We start from the raw sequence: 25,155 nt of genomic DNA, 5'->3' as shown, positions 1-25,155 counted from the left end.
AGAGATTTGGACCTGATATCTCCAGGGGCCATTTTTTTAGCTTATCACTACACATTTGTATGTGTAGTCAAATACATACAAATACACACAAAATCTGGAAGACATAACAAAAACTGTCAATATAGTCATCGTTAGGGAGGGAAAATGCTAATACTGAGAAATCTGTGTTCATAAGTTTTATTATAAATATTAAAAATAGTATCTTGAAGAGGATACTATTTTTCATGACTTTTTTTTTTTACTTGCAATATGCATATACAGAGGTTTCTTTTGAGTGATAATATACGTGTAATAATTTTGACTGATTAAAAACTCAGATTGGTTTATAAACTAAAAATACTAATTGTTATAATTACATTTAAATAACATTATGAAACAAGCAATTGTTAAATAAAATATATTATTTATTGTATTAGCTAAATATAATCTTTTAATAGGTTTTTATTTTTATGAGTTTATTAAAATATATTCCCAGTAATTTTTAACATAGGAATACTTATAAAATAATATTTTATCCTACTAAAATATAAATTTTTCAAAAGTGGCAATTTTAAATCATGTCAGTAAAGTACTTTCATATTTAATTTTTATGGTTTACTAAAGTCTCTGGAGAAATTAAAAACAGTAAAACACTAAAAGTAGAGTATCATGAATTTTTTTCCTTACCAGGAAAAAAATATTATTTCCATGAAGTGAAATTATCTCAAAAGAAATAATTTAGATTGTTACTTTGAAAAAGATTCTTACCTTTTCAGATTAATTTTAATGGAAAAATCCTAGCCCTTTTATTTTCCTTTCTAATGTAAAAAAATAAAAATAAAAAATTATACACATATTACTTCCATTATCAAACGTTTATTTTGGTTGGTTGGGGATAAAAAAAAGGTCTCTGACAGAACATGCTCTTGAAGGGCTTACAGATTGGGGGGTGGGGTAGGGGAGATTGCATAACTTTAATATAAAACCATACAACTCAATATAAGCCTGCTGCTAATTAAGTGAAATAAACAGTAATAAATGAGGGGTAAATTCAGAGGGAATGAGTATTCAGTATGGAATGGTCCTTGAATCATGAGGTCTTATTGGAATTCAAGGGTTCTGGGTTTTAATTCATACTGAATGTAGAATTGCAGTAATTATATCTCTGGTGCCTAATTATTCAGTCTCAGGTTCTCTTTTTCTCTCTCTCTCTTTCTGTATGTCTCTTTTCCCTTTATATATTTTACTGCAATTTTTAAAATGATCAATGATCTTATGAATGACTCATAAGATCATTTATAAGAAAATAAAATCCTAACCTAAATTTTAATAAGTAAAATAAGTAATTATGCTGCTGTGTTAGTTATGCCTTAGTTTGTTACTGACTTTAGTTTTATGATATTAAGCTGAATGGTTCCAAAATATATGGTATTATATCTGGCTGACTTTATTGAGTTCTGCTGAATGTGGTGTTGCTTTGCAACCTGCTCAGGAACTGCCCAAGTATAATCTGAAACCAATCCCCTTACGCAGAGGACAGAGAGAGACTGAAGAAAGAGGCAGACCACTCCAGATTGGTAGGGGACAGGTTTAATAAACAAGAGAACTTACAAGGCTTCTTTTGGATGGCTGCCAGAGAGTAGATTTCCACACCCACCTGCCAGTCTTAAAAAATATATATAGAAGCCTCAACTGAATTCAGTCGCGTACCATGTCCAGACAGTCTCAACATCACATTTCTATCTCAAGGCTGTATCCTTAGAGCAGCTTCTGGGAGCAGGGAAGGCAAGTTGTATTCACTATCTAAGGAGAGGGTATGAGGTAAGGAGTCTCCAATTGCCTGGATCCAGTTTGCAGGTCAACTGGCACTCAGGTCTTTTTGAGGGTTACCTCCAACATCTAGGAAGAAAAACAATGACATTGTTTTCCTATCCTGAGAGAGCTTAATAAGTTTCAGAGATGAATCAAGTTAACAAAATGTATGCTTATCATAGCACAAAATTCTTCAGGACAACTAGAAAGTACCTAACTGGGCCTGAAGTACAAGAGAAGTCTACCAAGAGAAAGTGATGCCCAGGCTCAATTTCAAAGGCTTAGTAGAATTTATTCACTTAAAAAGGGTTGCAGGTAAACAAGTTTCAAGCAGAGGGAGCAGCAAGAAAAAAAAAAAAAAAGCCACCGAGGAAAGAAGTCAAAAGGATATTAGGGCACTCTAAGCAGATTGTCTGCTTTGCAGCAAGACACTAGTGGAATGTAGGATATACCATTAAGAGAAATATGACTAAAGAGATACTCAAGGACAAAGTCATGAAAAGCTTTTTATTTCAGGGTCACAGATTTGGAAATTTAATTGAAAAATTAAGGAAAACTTTAGGAAAAGACATAACCAACTCTAAGTTCTTAAAGATTTTCCCAGTTGCCGTGTGGATAGTGGATTAGAACAATATTTTTCAATGGGGGCAATGCTGTTCCCCAGGAAGCATGTGGCAATGTCTAGGGACACTGCTGATTGTCAGAACTGGCAAGAGTGGAGGCATTACTGACATCTCATGTGTAGAGGCCAGGGTTACTACTGAATATCCTACAATGAACAGGACAGACACCCACCACCACAAGAAATCATCCATCCAAAGTGTCAATAGTTCAGAGGTAGAGAAATCATGGATTAAAAGTTGGAAATCACTAGTTTCTGATAAATTCAGTTAGGAGGCTATTGCAATAATTAACATAAGCTGACTTAAGCAAGATGGTTGAAGCAAGTGAGTATGAAGAGAAGGACATTGATTCTCAAAATCAATATCGACAAAACTTGATGATTGATTGAACTTGAGTATATATAGACAGCTAAAAGGAAAAGTTGGAATAATATAGTCTAATAAAAGCCAAATACAAATAAAAATTGTGAAAAAAGATCTGCTATAAAAATGCCTTAGCTGTAGCAGAGATGTAAAAATGTAATTTTACTTACATGTTTTCCATTCCAAAGTGTGTTTACTTAGCTTGAGTCATGAATGGGTTGATTCAGGATCAGCAAACAATTGCAATTCAGGGTCTGCATCCACGGTGAGCTGCATGCAAATTCCCTGCAAAAATGGAGAGAAGAACTCTTTTATAGAAAGGAAAAGGAAGTTGGGAGAGCTATAGGAGACCAAGAGACCATGGCTTTTCATTGGTCGATGTATGACAGTCTCTCATTGGCTGAGCTCTAGTCAGGAAAGAATAGAAAGTCTTTCTTCTTCCTGTTGAGTTTGGCTATCATCATAGGGCACGAGAGCTCTCCCTTCTAGTCTCCCAACTCTAATTAATCAGGGTTGTGTTTTATTAATTTTTTACATTGTCTACAGGATAGGTGGGATTACTTTGCACAGCATCAAAGTCCTTCTGATAAGAACTAAACTAATCTTCCAAAAGAAGCACTTACCACTTCTACACCTTCTATGCCACATCAGCTAACATAACATTTCTCCATGTTGTTTTTCCCACATATCTCATGTCTTCTGTCTAGCTCATTTCCCCGTCTTTTACCTTTAAATATCTTTATGTATCACTACCACTATAAAGTCTTCCTAAATTCTCTGAGTTCCCATGGCATAATGAATATGCTTTTTAGCAATTTTTCTCGTGAACATGTTGCCATCTTTCTTAAAAATCTATATTCTGTCTTTTAGATTCTATGAATAAAATATTACAAAACATTGATTCACTCAACTCTAAGTAATACAATAGTTTTCAGGTATATATGTACTGGTCACTGATAGCAAACAGTACCAATTTTGAAAAAGAAGATTTTCTATGGTCCAGTGCCCCTCTAAAAGATCATTGACAACATCTTTGTCTCCCTGTAAGTGTCCGTGACTCTATGTTTGTAGGTTCAGAAGTTATTGTTTTCTTTCTCTTATCCAGGGAAACTTTTCTCAATAAATTTGTTAATCACTGACAATTGGCAGTTATATAGTCGGTCACTGATGGTGTTTTATGTGATGCATCGATCAATTCTTAAATCATTTCTTCTTTCCTGTGCAGGAGAACCACTTCAACCAACCTTTTAGCCACAAATGATAAGTACTGCTGCTGTCTGTCCTGAAATATGGTCAATCTGGAAGAGCTAAATAGTGGCATTTGGGGTTGCTGTGTTAGAGAAATGGCTGTTCTTTGGGCTTCTTTATTGATCAGAATCTTTTCCTATGGGCTATTATTCATTGGTGAAGCAATGACAATGCTGAAGGAGCAGAAGTGGAAAATATCTGAAGTCATGTCTGACATCTGTGAAGTCAAATAGCTTTAGCTTAGTTTTAATAGATGCTTTATAGAATCCAGAATTACGGACATGATATTTGTGATTATTCTTAGAATATTTTTAAAAACAATAACATGCCATGCAAAAAGTTAGGAATAACCATTGCTTATTATCTAGCTTAAAAGTATTCCATTATGCAAATTCTAAACCACTATTTGCTTTGTACTATACTCTCAGGTATAGTACAGTATATGTTAGTGATCATGCTTCATTTAGTGTTTATTTCCATGCATCATTATTTTACTGTATATATAAATGTGTCCTTAAATAATGTATAGTACACTATCACATGTTCTGTATGTTTTATAGGGCCTCATCCTGAAAGTAAATTTCTACAACATGCTGTGTTTGTGCAAACATATGTTCATGAGTTTCACTGGTATGTTTTGTATAGCTCCTTGTTCAATTTTGTATAATAATTTATTGTATGAATATAGTACAATTCTGAAATCTAGACTGTTCCTAATCTCTGCTATTGCAAACATTAATATAAATAATGCAGTCTGCATCTTCTGGGGTATTTGTACAAATTTTCTCTAAAACATATTCACAGAAGTTAAATTAGTGTTCATAAGCTATATGAATGTTCAACCTTAGTAAACATTGTAAAACCTCTCTTTTATAACAGCTGGCTATAAGATAGCATGTAATTACCCATCTAAAAATTGTAAGGAATTCTCAAAATAAGCCCCATTGATAACCATAAAAAACACATGTTTATTTTTCTACTAGAGGGTAAGTATTTTTGTTTACTATTTTTGATAACTCTGTACAACAAAAACCCTGAAGCTTCTTTTATCCTCCTCCTCTTTCTCCTTAACATCACCATCATTAGTTCACCATCATTATCATTATTTTCATAGTAATAGAACAATTTCTCAATGAATATTAAATTTCATAAATGAATTCCCTACTAGGATTAAGGTTCTAACTATAACATGCAAATATTCATATCTTTAAATGCTGAGTGTTGAATTAAGAATATGTGGTTACTAGTTCTTCTATTAGCCTTTAATGTGTTTATGACTAAATCATAAACTGTATCTATAAAATTTTTGAAATATTAACAAAATAATAAGTAATATTAAACATATATAATTTTATATTTGTATTTGAGAACAAGAACTGACAATAATTTCACTTCTATATCTAAAAAAACAAAAGTGCAAAGTGATTAGAACACTTGTTCAAGCAAATGTAAAAAATAGTTAATTCTGGAATTCTGGGTTTCTTGGTTCCTTTGCTAAGCTGAGGCTGCTTAAAAGCATTTCCACTCTCTCACTTCGTCCCAGCTTACCCTTCCCCCTCCCTGTGTCCTCAGGTCCATTCTCTATGTCTGCATCTTTATTCCTGTCCTGCCCCTAGGTTCTTCAAAACCAGTTTGTTTTTTTTTTAAGATTCCATATATATGTGTTAGCATACGGTATTTGTTTTTCTCTTTCTGACTTACTTCACTCTGTATGACAGACTCTAGGTCCATCCACCTCACTACAAATAACTCAATTTCATAAAATAGAGAGCTAGTAGGAAGCAGCTGCATAGCACAGGGAGATCAGCTCGGTGCTTTGTGACCACCTAGAGGGGTGGGATAGGGAGGATGGGAGGGAGACACTAGAGGGAGGAGATATGGGGATATATGTATACGTATAGCTGATTTACTTTGTTATACAGCAGAAACTAACACAAAAATGTAAAGCAATTATACCTCAATAAAGATGTTAAAAAAAAAAAAAGCATTTCCAGCTCTAAAGAGCTGATGTTTTAGCGTATTGTTTCTGTCCTGGATTAAACCTCTCAATTGCTTGAATGACTTAATTTTGTGGCGCTCAAGTGAGCGCCTTCTCACCAGCACAGGTGATGCATGAACACAGGTGAACTGTGCCTGCATTTTTCCAGATTGAGGGTTCTAACATTTTTCTACACTTTTTTTCATGCTAAACTGTTAGTATGACTGAATAATTAAGACCTGGCTTCTTTCCCAAATTATTTGACTAACGATAATGAACTTGACATCTTCACAGGTATTTTGGGCTCAGAATTAGACAAAATTAAGATAATTTGAGAAAATTACTTAGAGATTTTTAACTACAAAACATCTGAAACAATCTTCCCAATTTAATTTTTCCATGACAGTAAACTGATAAAAAGAAAATATGTTAGTATTCTTCATTGGCCATTAGTGAAAGCTCTGTTTTGATTAGATGTTGTAGAGATACAAAGAATGAAGTATGTTTTTTGACTTCAAGTAAGTTAAAATCTTTAAATAAAAAAAAGGAAGCCTTAAAGTGAATTTCTTCAAGAAAATAACAATTATCAATGTACCGTACAGGTAAGCATAGGCAAAAAGTTTAAGTATTGGAGAGATCTGAGTAACTGGATTAATCCTAACAATAAATAATTTGAAAGCATTAATATATATGTGATCTTCCTAAATAGTAATACAACAAGTAAATATTTATTAAATATATGTAACTAAACATTACAGTTTTCCCACCTTTTTGTATTTCCATTTGAAATTAGCACTGATTAGATATTCCTGAAGAGTAGATGATATTTAGATTATAATATTTCACAAGAAAATAAATATGCTTTTTATGCAAAAATCTTTTTATTTGTTCCTAGATAAGGCACATAAAATTGACTCAGTTATGAAGTAAAACTTTATTTTTTAGTATTTAAGTAACGACAGTGGTTTCAATTTATTGATTTATTTACTATGTTTTCTAAACAAAGCAGATTACATATGTCTTCTTAATAACACCTCTTCTTACAACATCTCTTTTGATTGAGCAAACTGAATCTGAAATCATAAATTTACACAAGGTCAAGAGTTTGGTCATTTGCTAAAACAGGGTTTGAATTCAGGTTTGTATAAACACAAGTCTTGTTCTTAAAATAATGCTATAATTCTTCCACATATATTGGCATTTTCTATGAGAAACTATTTCATTACTGAAGGGTTACAATATACTTGAAATCATATTTTTTTAAAAAGGGGGAATAATACTTTAAAAATATCTACATCAAGTCAGAAAATGTACCAAAAAGTTGATGTTATATTACTATATTCTTTCCATGTTACAGTCCTAGGAATACTGTGTCTAACAATGCTAGGTAGTTTATAAATCATATCACAGAGAATAACTAAGGCTCACCAATCACTCACTGTCTCAGAGTATCCACCTGACTGTGGTTAAGATCTTTTGAGTAATAAGACTTACTATGTTATTATATAGATATATGAAATTTTGCATTACCACACAGAATAAAGCAGATGGCAGATGTTCCCAGTTATACATGATGATATTAACATGACAAAATCCAAATCATCCTGCAGCTCATCTAAAATTCCATCACCTCATTATTGATTAATTTTTTCGACTTTAAATTTACTTGCGATGAACGTGACTTATATGTCTACTTTGTCTATTTATTCCAGAATGTTCTACCTGTCAAAATGAATGAATCTAATGATGTTCTTTCAATAAGGAGAAAATTTATATTAGTGCATTTGTTCTTGATATTAATAACACACAAATAGTAAAGTTGTATTTATCCTAACAAAGACACATTACACATGTAATGATTATTCCTGTAGTTGTTTCCCCATGACTAAAATTATGGAAATATTTTTAGTTTTACACAAGTAATTGGTGCTCTTATTCTATTTTCCCTTTTATAGCTTTGGTCTAAAAAACTATAAGAAGTAAAAATAACTGTGCCTTAAATATTGTAAGCATTTTGAAAATCCCTAAAGAAAAAAAATACCTGTAAGAATTTTTTTTTTGTAATATTATTGACTATGGCATAGTAAAATTTTTTGACTTTTTAATTTATCACTGGTGAATATGGACATTATAAGTGTCCTATATTATATTGTGCATGCATTTATTGATGTATTTTTCAATATATTTTGGTTATTTATTTTCATAATTTAGAAAATGATCAAATGCTAAGTGACTGAAGAAGTCTATTGGGCAGGCACTTATTTATAGAAAATATTCTTTTTCTTTTTGAAGGATGTAGAAAGCTTTAAAAGTGATCATTTTTTATTGTACTTTGAAAGACATATATAGATCAAATAGTTGAAGATGAAGAAGTAGAATGTCCTGGCAAGGTGAATTACTCATTTAAAGTATGATGTTCAAAAAAACAATACACAGCATGTTCAATGTTACTAGAGAAGAGAACCTCACTGGGTATGAGTGGGTATGCCACACAGAGTTAGAAAGTGGAACAGTTAGTCAGGTTAGTGGTTATGGAAACGAGATAATATATTCAGTCAGCATTTATTGTGTGCTTACTTTGTTCAGCACATTTCTCATTCTTCTAATGTTTCAGTTAATTTAATTCTTATAGCCACTCTAGGAACCACATAACTTCATCTTATAGAGGAGGAAATAGAGACAACCATCATTATTCCCACTGCTACCACCCTAGACCACCACCACCACTACCACCACCATCATCACCACCACCACTATCACTACTACCATGAAGGTATTCACAACAACCCTATTCAATACTACTATTACTATGATCACCACTACCACCCTAGCCCACTACCACCACCGTTACCAATCTAACCTAAGCCATCATCAACTCTGCATTGTGCTCCCGAACTTTATCCTAATTGGTCCTCCACTGCTGCTAGTACACTCCTACAAGTCTAATGTCTACACGAAGACCAGATAAATCTTAATAATGTAGTCTGTAAAAGTTTAAAATAATTACTATCTGGCTTTTTACAGAGAAAGTTTTCCACCACTTAACTAGTGCATTGAAGTTGGACTCTCTGGTATGTATATGTATATTAGTTCTTATGTTAAGCTGTTAAAGACCTAAAATCATCAGAATCCATTCCCACATACATTATCTACATTTCTGGTAATATCTTCTAGCAAAATCTTGAAATTATTTTGCTATAAAAATTTATTCCAGGTTTGCCCAACCTCATCCACTCTTTTTTTTTTTTGCTTTTATTTATTTATTTATTTATTTTTGAATTTTTGAATTTTATTTTATTTATTTTTTTATACAGCAGGTTTTTATTAGTCATCCACTCGTAAGCAAACAGGAATTGACTTGAGTATAAAACTGAAGGCAATGAAGTGAGGCCAGAGTGAGGGTGGAGGAACATCTACATCCCCAACAAGGCACCTGACTGAAACAGATTATTATAGAACATTTAAGCAAAACAGAAACAGACACATGAGAGAGTGAAAGAGGAGAAACTATTGTCGGCAATGGAAATTCTGTCGGGTTTGGGAATTTGCTGAATGATCTATACCTCCCATATTGCTCCGTTACGGTTCTCAGAGTCTCACACTTTTACAATGATTCACTGAAATTTTAACAAAAACCTTAGCAAAGCTGATGATTCAAATGAAAATAAATTTCTGCCATCTTTGAATTTGCCTTTTGGTTACTTTAGTTCTGCAGTGACATTGAGATAAATTCTTTCAGCATGACCATAGACAACTCCTATTTATCTGATCATTCCCCAAGTTGAGAAATTGGGGGAAAGAGTTATTATCTTTCTCTAAGGCTACAGTAAAATTAGAAGTAATCAGCCTATCCTATAGACCTTGTATTTTTCATGCCCACATCATGTCACTAGAAACATTAAGTGTAGGTAGTTTATATCAGTAACCATGGTTGAAAATTTAAGTAACTCTTTTGTTACTGTCTGTCAAAGTGTTACCTTTCAATATCAGCTGGATCCTCCCTGATTGGTAATGCAATCAGGGCAGATAACCAGAGATGGATTTTCATTTCCTTGAGGTTCCATTGCCTGTAATCATGTTTTCCATCAATTTCTGATATAGTGAGTATTTTTAGATAGAAAAAAAAAAGGAAAAGAAAACAAGAAACTAGCCAATTAAAATATAAATGGAATTTACTGAAAGATATTTGGATCTTTAGGTGGGTTAAAAAGTCAGGCATAGAGATTACTTACTACATAACCACAAGTCATAACATGGGAACGTTCCATCGAAGACCCCACAACTGCCATTTTACACTGTTGATGTGGGTACTGGATGCCAGAAACTTTTTGCACTTTTGTCCCTGAAGTCCAGGTGATTTGGCCATCATTCTTGCCGTACTTGGATCATGTATGGTGTTTGCTGCCTTCATTCCTCTTTTCTGGATGAAAGTCTCGTATTTAGAATTGACAAGATGGACCCATTGTGAAATATCCTAGCTGTAAGAGAAGCTAGGAAAGCAAATTTCTGACATGCACCTTGGTGAGAAATAACAATGGTATGAGAATTCACTTATATGTAAATAGGAGGAATTCAAAACTTGCTGCGTGACTAAAATCATGACAAATTTCCACCACACCTATTGGAAAAAGATGGAACACAATTTTGACATCTTTATCATTGTTTCAATGTATGCACTCTAGAAACAATAATGTGCTTGCTACTCTTGAGTGAACCATAAAAACTGCACATCTGTCCCTTAAAGAAGTTGACATGATCTGGCCCAGTAATTTTTGCATACTGATTGTTGATGTTCTCCAAAACATCAGTGAACATATTGTAACGCAAAAGGTACTGAATGTCTATGTCTATGTCTGTCTTATGGTGTCACTTAATTTAATTTCACATTGATTACAAATAAGTGCTATACTTCTAATTTCAGTAACAGGTAGTATTTACATCCATATGGCTTAAGTACTAATTAAAAAGTTTGTGTGCAAATCTAAAGCAAAACTGTTTAACTCACAATTAATTCTCAAATATTCTCTAATTTCTCTCTCTCTCTATAGATAGAGAGATAGATAGAGATATATATGTATGTGTGCTACTGATAGCAAATATTCTCTAATCTTTCTCTCTCTATAGATAGATAGATAGATAGAGATATATGTGTATGTGTGCTATTGATAAAATGCTAAAATGTGTGCTATTGATAAAAATTTTTAACATTTGATTTCAGCTTCAATCAATTGTAATGGAGAACACAATTATTGTACAAAATAATTAGAGGTGAGGAGCCAGGTCAATTCAGGAGGAATGAATTATTTTTTTCTCAAGAAATATTCTTTTTATAATAGGCTTCTTGGAAAATGGAACCTAAAAATTAGGACATCGTTGCCTAATTCTTGGATTCCTATCTATTTCCCTTCTTATTAATTTAATGTGCACTTCAGTATCTCATGGATTCTAGGAGTAGCTAATTAACTTGTCAGCATGTAATGATATTTGGCTAGCAAAGTAAAGTGATTCATTTTAGAAAGCAAAACTAAAGTTTTTAGTTGCAATTTTAAATGTCTATATTTCATTTAGTACTGACTAAGAACCTCAGCTTAGAAATTCAGCTCTGATCTATGAATGGGATAGGACAGGGATATATGGCTTTTTCTTCTCATTAACTATTTCTCTGTAGAATATATTTATCTCATGCCTTTATTTTTTTGGCCTAACAAAGAAACTACAATTACCCAAATAATGTGAACAGTACTAACTATAGGACAAATGTAACTGGTGAAACTTGAAATCAAGTGTTAAATCTTTTCATTACTACAACACATTTTATCAAACCATTTTATTTATAGAGGAATACATATAGTGTGCCAGTCTCATCCTACTGATAACCAGTGCTGCGGCTGGACTGGCTCTTGTGGTTATTACGATTACAAGACAACCTCAGTAATAACCATCAGGAAACTGAAAAAATAAGGAGGTTTATTACTTACAAGTTCTGGAGCATATAAGGCACGGTCTGGGGCAAATTGTGAGATCTCAAGCAGAGAGAGAGAGAGAGAAAGAGAGAGAGGGAGCAGATCTGGGGTTCTTCTTTTATTGAGGTTGAGGTGGGGACACAGAGATTCTTGGTCTCACTTTTTATTAGTGAATTTAAGACACCAGAGCAGGAATATTAAAGCACAGGAAGAGAAAAATCAAATGGCCCAAATGGTCAGTTATGAAAATCAATCAAGATCTCTAAAAAAAAGGAAGGATGGGCAGCCCGGCAGACAATGTGTTTATTCTTTATCTATAGCCATCTTTGAAGTGGATGCTTAGGCTATCAGGCTTAAGTCAGGCGCTTGCATTACAAAAAGAAGAGTCAGATGTAACGGTTTACACTACAGCATATATATATCAAGATAGATATCAAATTTGACAAAGGGAGTCCTAATTGTGAATCTAGACAGGAAAGAAAGTCACACCGTGACTTACCAACCCCTGTCTCATACCTCTGCACCTGGGTCATTGAGTCAAGGCATCCTTTTATATTGAACCATAAGAAATGGCTGGTTTGGGACATTTTTTAACACAATGTCGATTTTCTATGGTTCAATTTAATAAATCTAAAACCATGATTATCGTATAGCTATATGATAGTCATCACATCAGATCAGAGGCTCTGTCTTTTCCTGCTCCAACTTTGGCTACTATAACTACAGCAAGTAGCAAGTACAAATAAAATGTGTGTTTTACAGAACAGGACATTTTACATCAAGAATTTCTGATTTTAAAAGGCCTTCTACCTGTTTACTGTATTATCCACTTATTCACTCTTACAAAGAAAGAAACATTACTATTATTCATCTGATCATTGTCTCCCCCATTTGCTGTGGGCAAATAAAATTTACTAAAGATGTCATTTGTGCTGGAATAACCCACCAAATAAATTGTCATCTCTGGTAGTACAATTTTAGGAGAAATGTGTTTGTGAAGAAAATGGAAGGAAGATGGAGAAAGTGTAAAATTGAGGTTAGTCTAACTTTGATAGCGTTTCCTTTCTAGCATGAAACATAAGAAAACAAATTGAAGAGTAAATTCCAACAAACAGCTTATACTTTATTTATTCAATCTGGGGACAATTTTCTATATGACTGCATTTCAAATACTGCATTTTCTTTCTAATAGTTTATTCCTTTGAAATAATTGGCTTAACTGTGTCAAAATAATACTTTTTCTAATGTCTCACTATGTGTTTCTCTTTTCCCCATGGAAACAAAATGAGATGTTATGCATCAATATGCTGGTTATAAATGTAGAAATAGTTGTTTGAGAGCAGCTCTCATGACCAGTAATGCTCTGGAATACATCCTTCTTTCCCCTCATCTGTAACCAAGTGAAAGATTTTATTTTTTTGTCTCATTCTACAGTCTTTTTGGACCACTCAGGGCCCTTGTTTATATAGGGCTTCTACTACTCATTTCCTCATAGTTTTGTGTGTTTTGGCCTCTGCTTTCTGATCAGGTGAGCTAGTCAGCATTGATCATAGGTACCCCATTGGGAAATGTGCTTCTCCCCTTGTGTTTCCTAACAAATGTGAATAATTCTTCTTTATCTTAAATCATCCTGGTTCTTGTTGGCTTTATCAAAGATCACCTGATAAAAGTATGGTAATGTGTGGGCAAGAAACTTATCAGAAAGAGGCCATAGACGTGAGTAAATGACCAAAACCATGTATTTTCCAAGATTTGTGTAATTCTGTGAGTATACAATGCGGTCGTTGATAAGGATTAAAATCATTTTTTAAATTATCATAGTGATTTAACTTTGAAAAGACAGTGACAGTGCTGAGATATCTATCTGAATGTACCTTACATTTTGGACATTTTACAATGTACAAGAGTCATCTTACTATTTTATAATCTTGGAAGGATACTACACGTCAAAATACCTGACATCCTACCAAGAAAGTAGAAGTCGTTTTCACATTGTTTCCATATTCCCTGTGGCTTATTTTATTCCATGGAGGGAAATTAGCTATTTACAAATAAATTGTATTAATTGTAAGGTATCAGGTTATTGTATATAATAAAGGAATAATCACATAGAAAAATGGGAGATTCAGAAACACCGGAACATATACATTGAAACACTTATTAATTAATGTAATTCTAACAAAGTAAAGCCATTGCATCAAATTAGCAGAATATCTTGCAGTGTGATCAGGAAATTATTTTTTCTCTTTTCAACACTTTCAAATATAGTATATTGGAATTGTCAGGAAGATCCTGTAGCTATTTTGTTACTTCAAGATTCTATAAACAAGCAAACAAGCAAACAAAAACTTAACCTGTTTAATTCAAAATCCACATATGCAATTCCAAGTTCCATTCAAGTTCCTCTGTTTACCTTTCAGAATGAAAACCTGTACTTGGTTTTATCTTGCACTTTTCTACCTGCTTCTTTTATTCTCCATCCCTGTCCTGTAGCTAGATCTTCCAAGGCAATTGATTGGAGGAAGTGGAATTAGAGAAAATGATCCTAATTCTTAAATACCGGTGCTGTTGTGATCTGGCCATCAGTACCACTTTGTGATGGTAAGCCTGAAGATGTTGCCTCTTTCTCTGTCCCACTCACTGATGTGATTGAACTCAACTACTACTACTTCTGTTATGCTCCCCAAAATAGTGCATCTGCAGCTTTTTTTCTTCTAAATTTTCTTCACCAAAGCAGATATTGTCTGGGCAAAATCTTTTAAAGACGACTTTTCATTTACAAATCTCAGTGGGGTCCAAAAGTAGCATCATAAATCCTTGCTAATACAAGTGAAAGTTAACTGATTCCTGCCCTTTCTCTTTGCTCTAATACCACGAGTGATTCTAATTAGCCTCTCGCCTTAAGCGTTTTCTATTCAAAAAGCAAAAACAGGTACAATGAATATTCTCACTTGTTTCCCTCCCATAGGAACACAGAGTGGGGTGTGAGCTTCCCCTTCTGTGAGTTATCCCTCTTTTCTCTGTAGAATTTTTTTTGACCTTCCTTTAGCCTAAATTTCCCTGTCCCATGGAGGTAGGAGGATGACAGCATCCTCTCTTTGCCTAGATGAATCCCTTCGAAGAATCTCCTCAGTTTATTCTCAAAGAGTGTTCCCTCACATAGGCTATTCTGTGGGACAGGTGTAGGCTGATTTTGCTGTTTGAGTAAGTCTTGCACAGATTGCCTAAACTTTTTAAAAGGTAGAGCCTCTTTTCACACATTTTCTCCAAGATTTATAAAACTTGCAAAATACAGAAAGTCCTCTTCTATATCCTGTTGAAAAGGAGTCAATGAGAAGGTGCATTGATTGGAAAGAAAAACATGGAAAAAGCTGAGAGTTTAAAATGTGTGCGTGTGTGTGTGTGTGTGTGTGTGTGTGTGTGTTTTCACTGGTCAGAGGAATGGGTTTCTTGACTCATAAGGACAAAACAGCAGTCTATATGTAAGAGCATTGATATGGGAGTTAAAAATTCAGCTTTAACTCCATATAAATGCGTGAATCATAAATGTTCTTTAAGGTAAGCTCTTAAAAGAGATTCAGAAAATTTTATTTCATATCTTAATAAGTGATCCATTAGGTAGCTCATAAAGTAAAAAGCTATTTTTATACCTATGAGTCAATCTATTTCTGACAGATACATTTAACATGAATCGAGTATTCACTTAAAGAGAAATATTTTCTTCATATAGCCTGTTCACTATTATTAGAATTTTTAAACTGTAGATTGTAATTATACTACCTTGTAGTATTAAATCATTCATGCATCCTTATATATGATAAATATATAATCATAATGTCACATTATAATATCAAATTATCATTAACCTTATACAAGAATTTTTTAAATTCTGAATTATGAATATTTAATAACAGGCATGAGTTCCTAGAAAAGTCCTATTTAAAAGAAATAAACATTGGTTTACATACAAATTATTATTAACCAAAATTCATCCACCTGATTTTATTGACAACATAGAAAATAATTTGTTTTGAAAACAGATTATCTCATACATTAGATTTTAACTGTAGTCTTTCCATTTTGATGAGGTCTGATAGATTAAAAAATAATAGGTTTAAGAACTCAAAAAGAAAATTAAACAGTAATTTGGAGTCTTACAAAACACCAACATGACTGTTTACTTCACAACAAATTGTTATGGAAAATTTTTTTGAATTAATCATTCGAAACACTCTATGTGTGAAACTGAAGCCAAATCCGGCCTGTGTACCCCCCAACACCAAATTATATCTCGGAGGACAGAGTTTTGGGTGAAGTAGAAAAGAATAGCTTTATTGCTTTGCCAGGCAAAGGGGGCCACATGGGGCTAATGCCCTCAAAACTGTGTGTCCCAACCCGGGGTGGAGCGGCGGAGGCCGTGAGGAGTCTTATAGCCCGGGGCGGGGGGGGGGGGGCTGCTGATAAGGATCAGGGTGCCTGCATGGCATGCAATCCTTCAATCCAGATATCACCTGGCATCAGGTAGTGATGGGCGAACTGTGACCTTCTCTGGAATGAAGAGTGCTTCATCAAATAATTAACATCTTCCATTTGGTGAGGGTTTTAGTTCTGCAGAAGAGCTCAAAGATATTGTTATGAATATCCTTTGAGGGGGAACAAGGACCCTGCCCCCCAAGGCTGTACTATTGTTTCTCGGCTGCTCCTCCCTTGTCTCTGCATCCCCCCGCCCCGCTCCTGATTAGCAACCATTTAAATCTGGCCTTTGGAACTCAGAGAAGGGGACACAGGCTTTTGTGCCCAGGAGCTCCATAGGGTCCTGCTTGGTTTCAAAACTACGGAGAAGAAATGATGCTCAAATTTGTCCTTTTTGATTAACTTACTTTTTAATGTTGGGTTTATGATCCTAACAAAAAGCACTAATTATGTAAAGAGCATAACATGGAATATGTGGACATTTTCTTATTCTTCCCAGTCTAGATCCCAGTAATCCAGTCATTTTGATAAACAATTCCTTTAATCTGAGTTCTTTTCTGAAAGATAACAGTACTCACTATTACCAAACCATTAGTTTGCACGCCAATTTGGTTTGTTTAATAATTATGATTTAAATAGAATGAATGAGAAGTGTGTTTCTTCATCGTTCTCAGTCCTTAGAATAGGCTATGAGATTGAGAAAAGTGAAGGAGCATTGAATCCATTTTCCCTCAATCCATTTTCCTAAAAGAATCAAATTCATTAAAACTAAGAAACTATTAATTTTCTCCTCTGTTTTCAATTAGAAAAGCAAAGTTGGTAACATACCAAAGCTCAGTTCTTTGCTGCATATATTGCAACCTAAAAGCAAATCAATATGAAACTTGCATTTTTATAAAATGATATATAAATCTGTTATGATGTTTTCAATTCTTGATACACTAGACAGATATCTTGTTTGTTTGCTCTGCATTTTGGCTTTAAAGAAGATAAATGCCAATATGATTAAACAAAAACCTATATTGTGAACATTTGCTTGTTTCCTATAAAAATATAAATATGTGAATATAAACAAGTATAATTTGGGTATGTGAATATACTTGCATGTATGCATACATGGCATATACTATATACGTATACATTAGACATTTCATGATAGAAAATATTGTAACATAATGAAATATTTATGCTAGATATTGTAACATAATGAAACTTTTGTCTTTCCTGTTACTCTTTCATGAATGTTTTCATGTTATTAGATGACTGATAAAAATATATTGGGCAACCATGTCAAATAAGAAGTTCGATATGTTTAAATGTGAAAAAATAACTTAGGTACCATCTAGGATGAATTTGTGGGAAAAAAAAATTTCATGAAGTAACAACTGACAGCTTTATTCCAGAGAGGAGATTAAATCATGATTTATAAAACATACTTTATTTCCATTTCATTTACTCTTTCTATTGAATTTGTTCATTTTCCTTTATATTTCTCTTATTATTTTACCTGTTTGACATTTCAATTCATTGGTATCTGTAGAAATATGATTGAGTGACAAATATTGAAAAAGACATTTTCAGGTATACAGTTGAAATGAGGCTGATTTTTTTTCCTTTTTCAGCTTTTTAATAATAATAACTTGTATTTGTATTTTAATTCTTCAGAATATTAAAAATGTGTGCACTCTTTTGACTTTACTTTGTACAATCATGTATCTGATATGTAAAGTGTACAGAAATTTATGGAAAGTAATAGTACAGTTCATCAGAAAGCCACAGAATTTCAATTTAAGTGTAACTAATCAAATCTTAATAACAACTGTACCTTTATTTAATATCTGTTTTAGACTGTCTTTAATCAAAATCTAATTGAAACTGTACAGTACTTGGGAAAAATTTTTGTTGTGAGTTTATTTATATAAATATTTGAGACAGCATATCAATATTCCTGAATAACTTATTTCTTTATATTAGTAAACATAGATTAGATATAAAATTGAAATATGAACTTTCATTACAAAATAAAATTATAAAGCTATTTACTTAAAATTATTGACTAGTAATACATTAAGAATGCCTTAGACAGCATTTAGGAAAGTCATTTTTAAAGTAATTGGATCTCAATTCATGTATGCCAATTATTTATAAATTTTAAAATATTATACATCATAAATAAACATGTCATTTAAAATAATAAATATTTATATGGTTAAATGGTAACACTGGCAAAGTACTACACCACTCTCCTAACAAAGTGAAGTAAATTAGTAAAACTAGACTCTGTTGCCCAGAAGTAGCCTCACATGGCATATACATATTTAAATACATTTCTGTGTATTTCACTTTGTTCTTTTTTTTTTTTTTACTTTTTCTCATTAACATTTTATCTATCATAATTTTTGTCTATCCTTTGTTCTCTTGTTTCATCATGTGAACTCTTCAGATGGTGAAAATATTAAATGCTTGCAATATTACTTAAAATCATTCTTGACACTTTTCATCAAAGCTATTATTCAATAATTCTTGTTAAATCTTTCTTGGCAATGTTTTTACATATGACAATTATTTACTGATATCACTAAAATGATGGCTGAAAAACTTAATCAGAATTTAATTGTATTATTGCAATAAATATGTAACTAGTCACTTGCTTTCTACATCTGCATATTAAATAGGTGTATGTACACATTGTTTATAAGAAATGTTCAAAGTCCTTAACATGACAATCCAAGCATCTCAAATATAGCATTCAAACTTATCTTGTTATTCTCCCACATAAACGCTCATTTTGAGTATTTCATTATATTATGCTCAGTCTCTCTTTCAAATCTTGTTTATGATTTTCTCCTTTGCATAAACCCAGACATCTTTATCCCTATATATATCAATAGTATTCGTCCATCTAAATCTTCTACTTACACTTTCATTATAACAAATAACAGTATCCCAAAGAATCAGAGTCCTAACTAAAGCCCTTTTCTGCAGCTAATTAGGTTGGGAATGTGTCTTACACAATAGAAACAATATATTTCCTCTATCCATTCTTCAGATATTATCTCTTCCTATCTTTATTAACATCTTCATCCATTAATTTTCTGTCCTTAGCTCTTGTATGCTCAATGCTTCTCTTCTTTTGGACTATATCCCTTAAACCATAAGTATGGTTAAGCCAGTGACATACTCTAAATAACAACAGTAACAAGGAGAACATTAAATGAACAAAATATAAAAATAAAAAGTATTTTTATTGCACATAATAGTCTCTGTACCTCCCTATACTGCCTGTATTTCTCTGTGCAGATGCAGCCACATTCTCTAAAAATAAATAAAATAAAATATGCTACCTGCCTCTACTTATTTACCTATCATTTATATTTAACCAATTACAGTCTGGTTAGACAGTTCAAAACGAAATCTAAGCTAATTGTCAAGTTAAAAAACAACAAATGACACCTTTTAAATATTCCTTTTACTGGAATTTTGTTCATTTGACATGGTTGCAAATTCCATTGTTGAAACCCTTTCTTTTCATATTAATGACACCCTTCTCTCCTGGTTCCTTTTTTATAACTTTGGATTCTCTTCTTAAGGGTTTTCTTCCTCCTTCTGTTAGGCAGACTCCATGGTCTTACATAGAATCACACCAACATCCCAATTATTTACTCTAAGTGTCCTAAGTAGGTGGACTATACTAGACTTCAGACTCTAATGGCCACTTACAGGGATTTCATTTTCAATCTTAACACTTCATGGGACAATTTTCGAACTTGGATCTCTGACCAACACACACACACACACACACACACACACACACACACACACAAATTCAATTTTCCTCTAAGCTATCCTGATACTTACTTTTGCATCGCTGTAAATTATGTATTTGTTTGGGATCTAATGATCTGAAGTGATGGAGCTGGATTAAAATTATCCTTGTCCTATCAGTGCCTAGCACAGTTACTGACATATAATGTTGAATCATTGGTTGAAGAATGGATGAATGCAGATATTTCTGGTATTGGCTCAACAAGTTTTATTTTGAATAACTAAAATTCTGATATTCACTAAATGAATTGATTAATGCATAAATGATTCAGTGAAGGGTATGAAATAAATGAAAGAATTTACTTTGACTTCATTTTCATCTGATATTTCACATTACTTAGAGTCTTTCATTGAAACCTGGGTAATGCCTTGTCTGCTTATTTAAGTATTGCACTTGAGTAAATTTATCTAACAAGATTATGTTCTCAATAAAGACAGACATAGTGCCTTACATAATGCTTTCTGCAATTCTTAGGATAATACTGTGTACATACACACTTACTGAATAACTTAAAACCAAATACTTCTTATCTATTAATTTTAATTGAGTTGTATGGACTCACATATGTAATTGTGTTATAATTCTGAAATATAAAATATTTCATATTTCCCTGGGTGGGGGAAATTACCATTACAGCAAAACAGGAAGAGACAAAGAAGAGACAAAATATAACTTGTTTCTTACTATAAAGCTGATGCCTGCTTTCACTTCCTGGGTTCTACTGTTTTTCTTCATTTTCTTCAGCAGGGTGGAACACACTGATACCATTTATTAAAGCAGCCAAATAATCTTAATATACCCTCAATACATTTGATACATCATACATGGGTGATACTTGAAATAAAACCAGAGAGTTAATCAGATGTCTCAGATTTATAAATGGGGAATTTAGGAAGTTAATGAACTGATAAATCAGCAATAGACCTCTTATAAAGACTGAGACATTTTGACTCTCTTCATTAAGATTTGTGTCTCATGGAAAGAAAACTGTTTCTTAAAGTAAAATCCTCTAGAATTTGATGTGACTTATTTTCCAAAACAAAATTTTAAATGATAAAAAGTGGCTATAAAATAAAACTTACAGAAAAAGATAAAATATTTTCTTAGATATTTTGCAAAAAGTAAACAAAATATATTATTTGTTACTGTCTGTATATTTTCCAAGATAACATAAATATTCAAATCATTGATGTTAAGAGAAATACTACATTTTCTAAAACCATAGGATATTCTTGTACAAAATAAACTGACTCCCTTTTATAATAAAAAATAAATAAGATAAATTGCAGATTTATTCCACACATGTCGGCTGAAGTCATTTCACTTATATTCATGAGGTTTAATTCTGCTAAAATCAGTGACATTACATAGCAAAAGCATATGAAGTATGATTTTAATGTATTTTTAATTCGATTAACAAAATATATCTGAAAGATGATCTAGAATAAACAGAATTTTGAGTAGCAATGAAAAGCAATGTTTAAAATAATCAAATTTGTATCCTGCAATTTCAAAAAATATATTTCAAAAATGGCTCACAAGCATTAATTGAAAACCTTCATGTGAGGAACTACTTATGGGAAAAGGAGAGATTTTATTATAAACCAACTTGCTAAGTCAATGCAATACAGTGGTAAAAAAGAAAAAAAAGTAAAAACATATAAAACAAACAAACAAACCAGCAATGAGATTACATAGACTTCAAATTAATTAAATATTTCCAAGAAAATATAACCAAGAAAATTTTGAATTATCCATGAGTATTAATAGACTATATATCTAGCATCACAAAAGTTAAAACTTGTAAATGGTTTAGGTGGGTGAAGAATTGTTGAAAACAACAAAAATCATTCTGAACTTTGTTCATGCCAAAGGCATGAAGGAGAAAGGTTTGAACTACTTCTTGGTGAAATGTTAAAATACTAACTGAATTAGTAGATATAATTACACCTATTATTTAGCTTATATGTTCTATGAAAAGAGGAAAACGAATACAATCTTTGTGAGAAATATCTTAGTGGTTGCCCTGGGGATTGCAATTAGCATCTTAATTTTAAACTACCTGGTTTGGATTAATTTTAAGTTAATTTCAATAGTGTATACAAACTGCTCCATTATTACTCCATCTCCACCTTTGTGCTATTATTACCATAAAAATTACATACTTATACAATAGAAGCCCATCAAGACAATGATATAATTATTCCTTTATGCTGCTATTTTTAAACTAGATAGAAGAAAAAGTTACAAAAATATATTTATTCTATATTTTAATTTCAGATGTAATTATACATGTTGGTGTTCTTTATTTATGTGGTTACAAGTTACTGTCTAGTGTCTTTCATTTCATCCTGAAAACCTCACTTAATATTTATTGTAAGACTGGTTAAGTGTGACAAATATTTTCTGTTTCCAGTGGTCTAGAATCATCTTAATTTTTCCTTCATTTCTGAAGGATAGTTTTGATGGATATAAGCTTCTTGGTTATCCATCTTTTTCTTTCATATTTTGAATGCTACATCCTACTGCCTCTGGCCTACGTGATTTCTTATAAAATGTAATCTATTCCTCTTGTTGAGAACCCCTTGTACAAGATGAATCATTTTTCTCATGCTTCTTTTAAGATATCTGTCTTTCATTTTCAAGTTTGACTATGATGTATCCAGGTCTGGACCTGTTTACATTACCTGGAGATCACTGAGCTTCTTGGATATGCAGATTAATGTTTTTCATCAAATTTGGGATTTTTTCTGAAATATTTGTTCTGCTCCTTTCTTTCTGTCCTGCCCCAGCATATGTTGATATTCTTCATGAAGTCTGATAGATCTCTAAGACTCTGTTTATTTTTCTTGGTTATTTTAAAATTTTTGTTCTGCAAATTGAATAATTTCAATTGACCTATCTTCAAGTTTGTTGATTCTTTCTTCTGCCAGATCAAATTGGTTGTTGAGCTATGCCTGGTGGATTTTTCATTTCAGTTATTTTACTTTTCAATCCCCAACACTTTATTTGGCTCTTTTTTTTATTATAAATTCTCCTTATTTATATTCTTTATTTGATGAGACATCATTGCCTGATTTACCTTTAATTCTTTAGACATCATTGTCTGTCAGTTTTAGAACATATTTATAATGGCTGATTTAAAATATTTGTTAATTCTGAGATTTGGGTCTCTTCAGGGACAATTTCTGTTGATTTTTTTTCCTATCAATGGTCTATACATTCCTGCTTCATTGCATGTATCACAGTATTTTGTTGAAAAGTATTTATGCTAAATAATACAATGTGACAACTCTGGATATCAGCTCCCCTCAACTTGGATTTATTGTTGTTTCTGGTTTTGTGTTGCTGTTGTTTCAGTTGCTTCTGTTAGTATTTGTTTGTTTAGTGACCCTCTTTGGCTAATACTTTAAGGTCTGTATACATTGTTGTGTGTAGCCTCTGAAGCCTCTGCTCAGTTAGGTTTATGATGGGATAATGATTGGACAGAGATTTTCCCAAATGCCTTGACCTCATAATTTTTTCAACATTGGTCAAAAGCTTTATGTTTATATTGATGGAATATTTTCAAACTCCAGCAGTTCGCAGCTCTGCTTTTGCCTTCACTTCTTGCTTGTTCAATGACTCAAGATCAGCCAGACTGAGAGATTAAGACCTTATGGGTACTGACTGAGGCATATACACATTACCATATGTGATTATGGCCTTCTTAGATCTCTTAGAATATGTCAGAACTTTTTAAAGCTCACAATGACCTCTCCAAATGCCTTCTTTATGTTTTGGCAAGTCAGTTGATTGTCTCCACTGATATTGTAGCTTCATACAACTGCGATGATAAAAATGGCTGATTATATTTTGTGAAACATCCTAGAGAGATAAGGTTTTTCCTGCTGAGTGAGCACCAAGTCAAGTCAAATAATGACAACACCTGGTGAATTGCTTTGTTTTTGTTTTTGTTTTCCCAGGGAACTATGATACAAGCCAATTACTATCAATGCTCTAATAATGGGATTTTGAGTAGCTCAAAACTTGTTCTTCCTCCTCTGGTGTCTGCAAGGCTGCTCGTTTTCACCATTTCTATGGTCAAGAGGCTGCTGATTTTCTAAGGCTATTATATGGGGAGAGACAATTGAGAGCAGGTCAACTTACAACATAGCCTGTTGTTCCTACAGAGATTCAGCTGCTTTGTTGGTGGTAGTTGGGCTGTTGCTTTTATAAAAAGGCTACTCAGAGTTTTTACAAGGCTTTGGGTAATTCCGAAAAAGTTGATTGCCAATGCTTTCATTGCTTTTGTGAAACAACAGATATTCAGACATTTCACTCTTCCAGCCCCAAAGTTTCATCTTCACTTGTTTTTTTAAGTGTATATATTGCTGTCTTGGATTATTTCTCACAAAATATCCACTATTATATTTACAATTATTATCTCTTCTCCATTCTCTATGTCTCCAATTAAATTTATGTTAGATGTAGTACTATAATCTCTCTTTCTCTTATATACTCTTCTATATTTTCTCCCTTGTGTCCCATACTTCATGCTGTAGAATTGCATCTGAAGTATCTTTTAGTTCATTAGTTCTCTTTTCATTTATATCTAACTTGCTTTTAGTATTTGCCTTTGAATTCCAAAGTGTTGTGCTATAAATTTCTGTTCTTAATTACTCCTGTGTGTGTTTAATCTGATATAACTGAGTCTGGAAATTTTAGTTCTCTGAGAAATACTTTAACAATTATTTTACATTTTGAATATAGTAACTAATTGGAATTATCTTACCCAGAATATATATTTTTTTAACCATGAGTCTTTCGACCTAGTTCTGTTGTCTTTTATTTCTGTTTAGTCTTGTTTAGTGTGTGTGTGTGTGTGTGTGTGTGTGTGTGTGTGTGTGT

The 25,155-nt window shown here is 32.6% G+C and overlaps 2 long non-coding RNA genes across 2 annotated transcripts in view; one reads left to right on the top strand and one right to left on the bottom strand.

Moving 5' to 3' along the window:
• Nucleotides 1-25,155, bottom strand: part of LOC309656921 — a 442,326-nt gene that overhangs the window by 215,220 nt on the left and 201,951 nt on the right. The window lies entirely within an intron of this gene.
• Nucleotides 477-25,155, top strand: part of LOC309656917 — a 31,451-nt gene continuing 6,772 nt past the window's right edge. Inside the window, exon 1 of the long non-coding RNA XR_014261611.1 lies at nucleotides 477-25,137. This is a non-coding gene — a long non-coding RNA (uncharacterized lncRNA). The remainder of the gene's footprint in view (nucleotides 25,138-25,155) is intronic.

This window comes from Balaenoptera physalus, assembly GCF_965194825.1.
Source record: "Balaenoptera physalus genome assembly, chromosome: 3".
NCBI lineage: Eukaryota > Metazoa > Chordata > Mammalia > Artiodactyla > Balaenopteridae > Balaenoptera > Balaenoptera physalus.
Note: the sequence above shows the minus strand (reverse complement) of the source record. Positions and strands in the feature narration are given on the sequence as shown.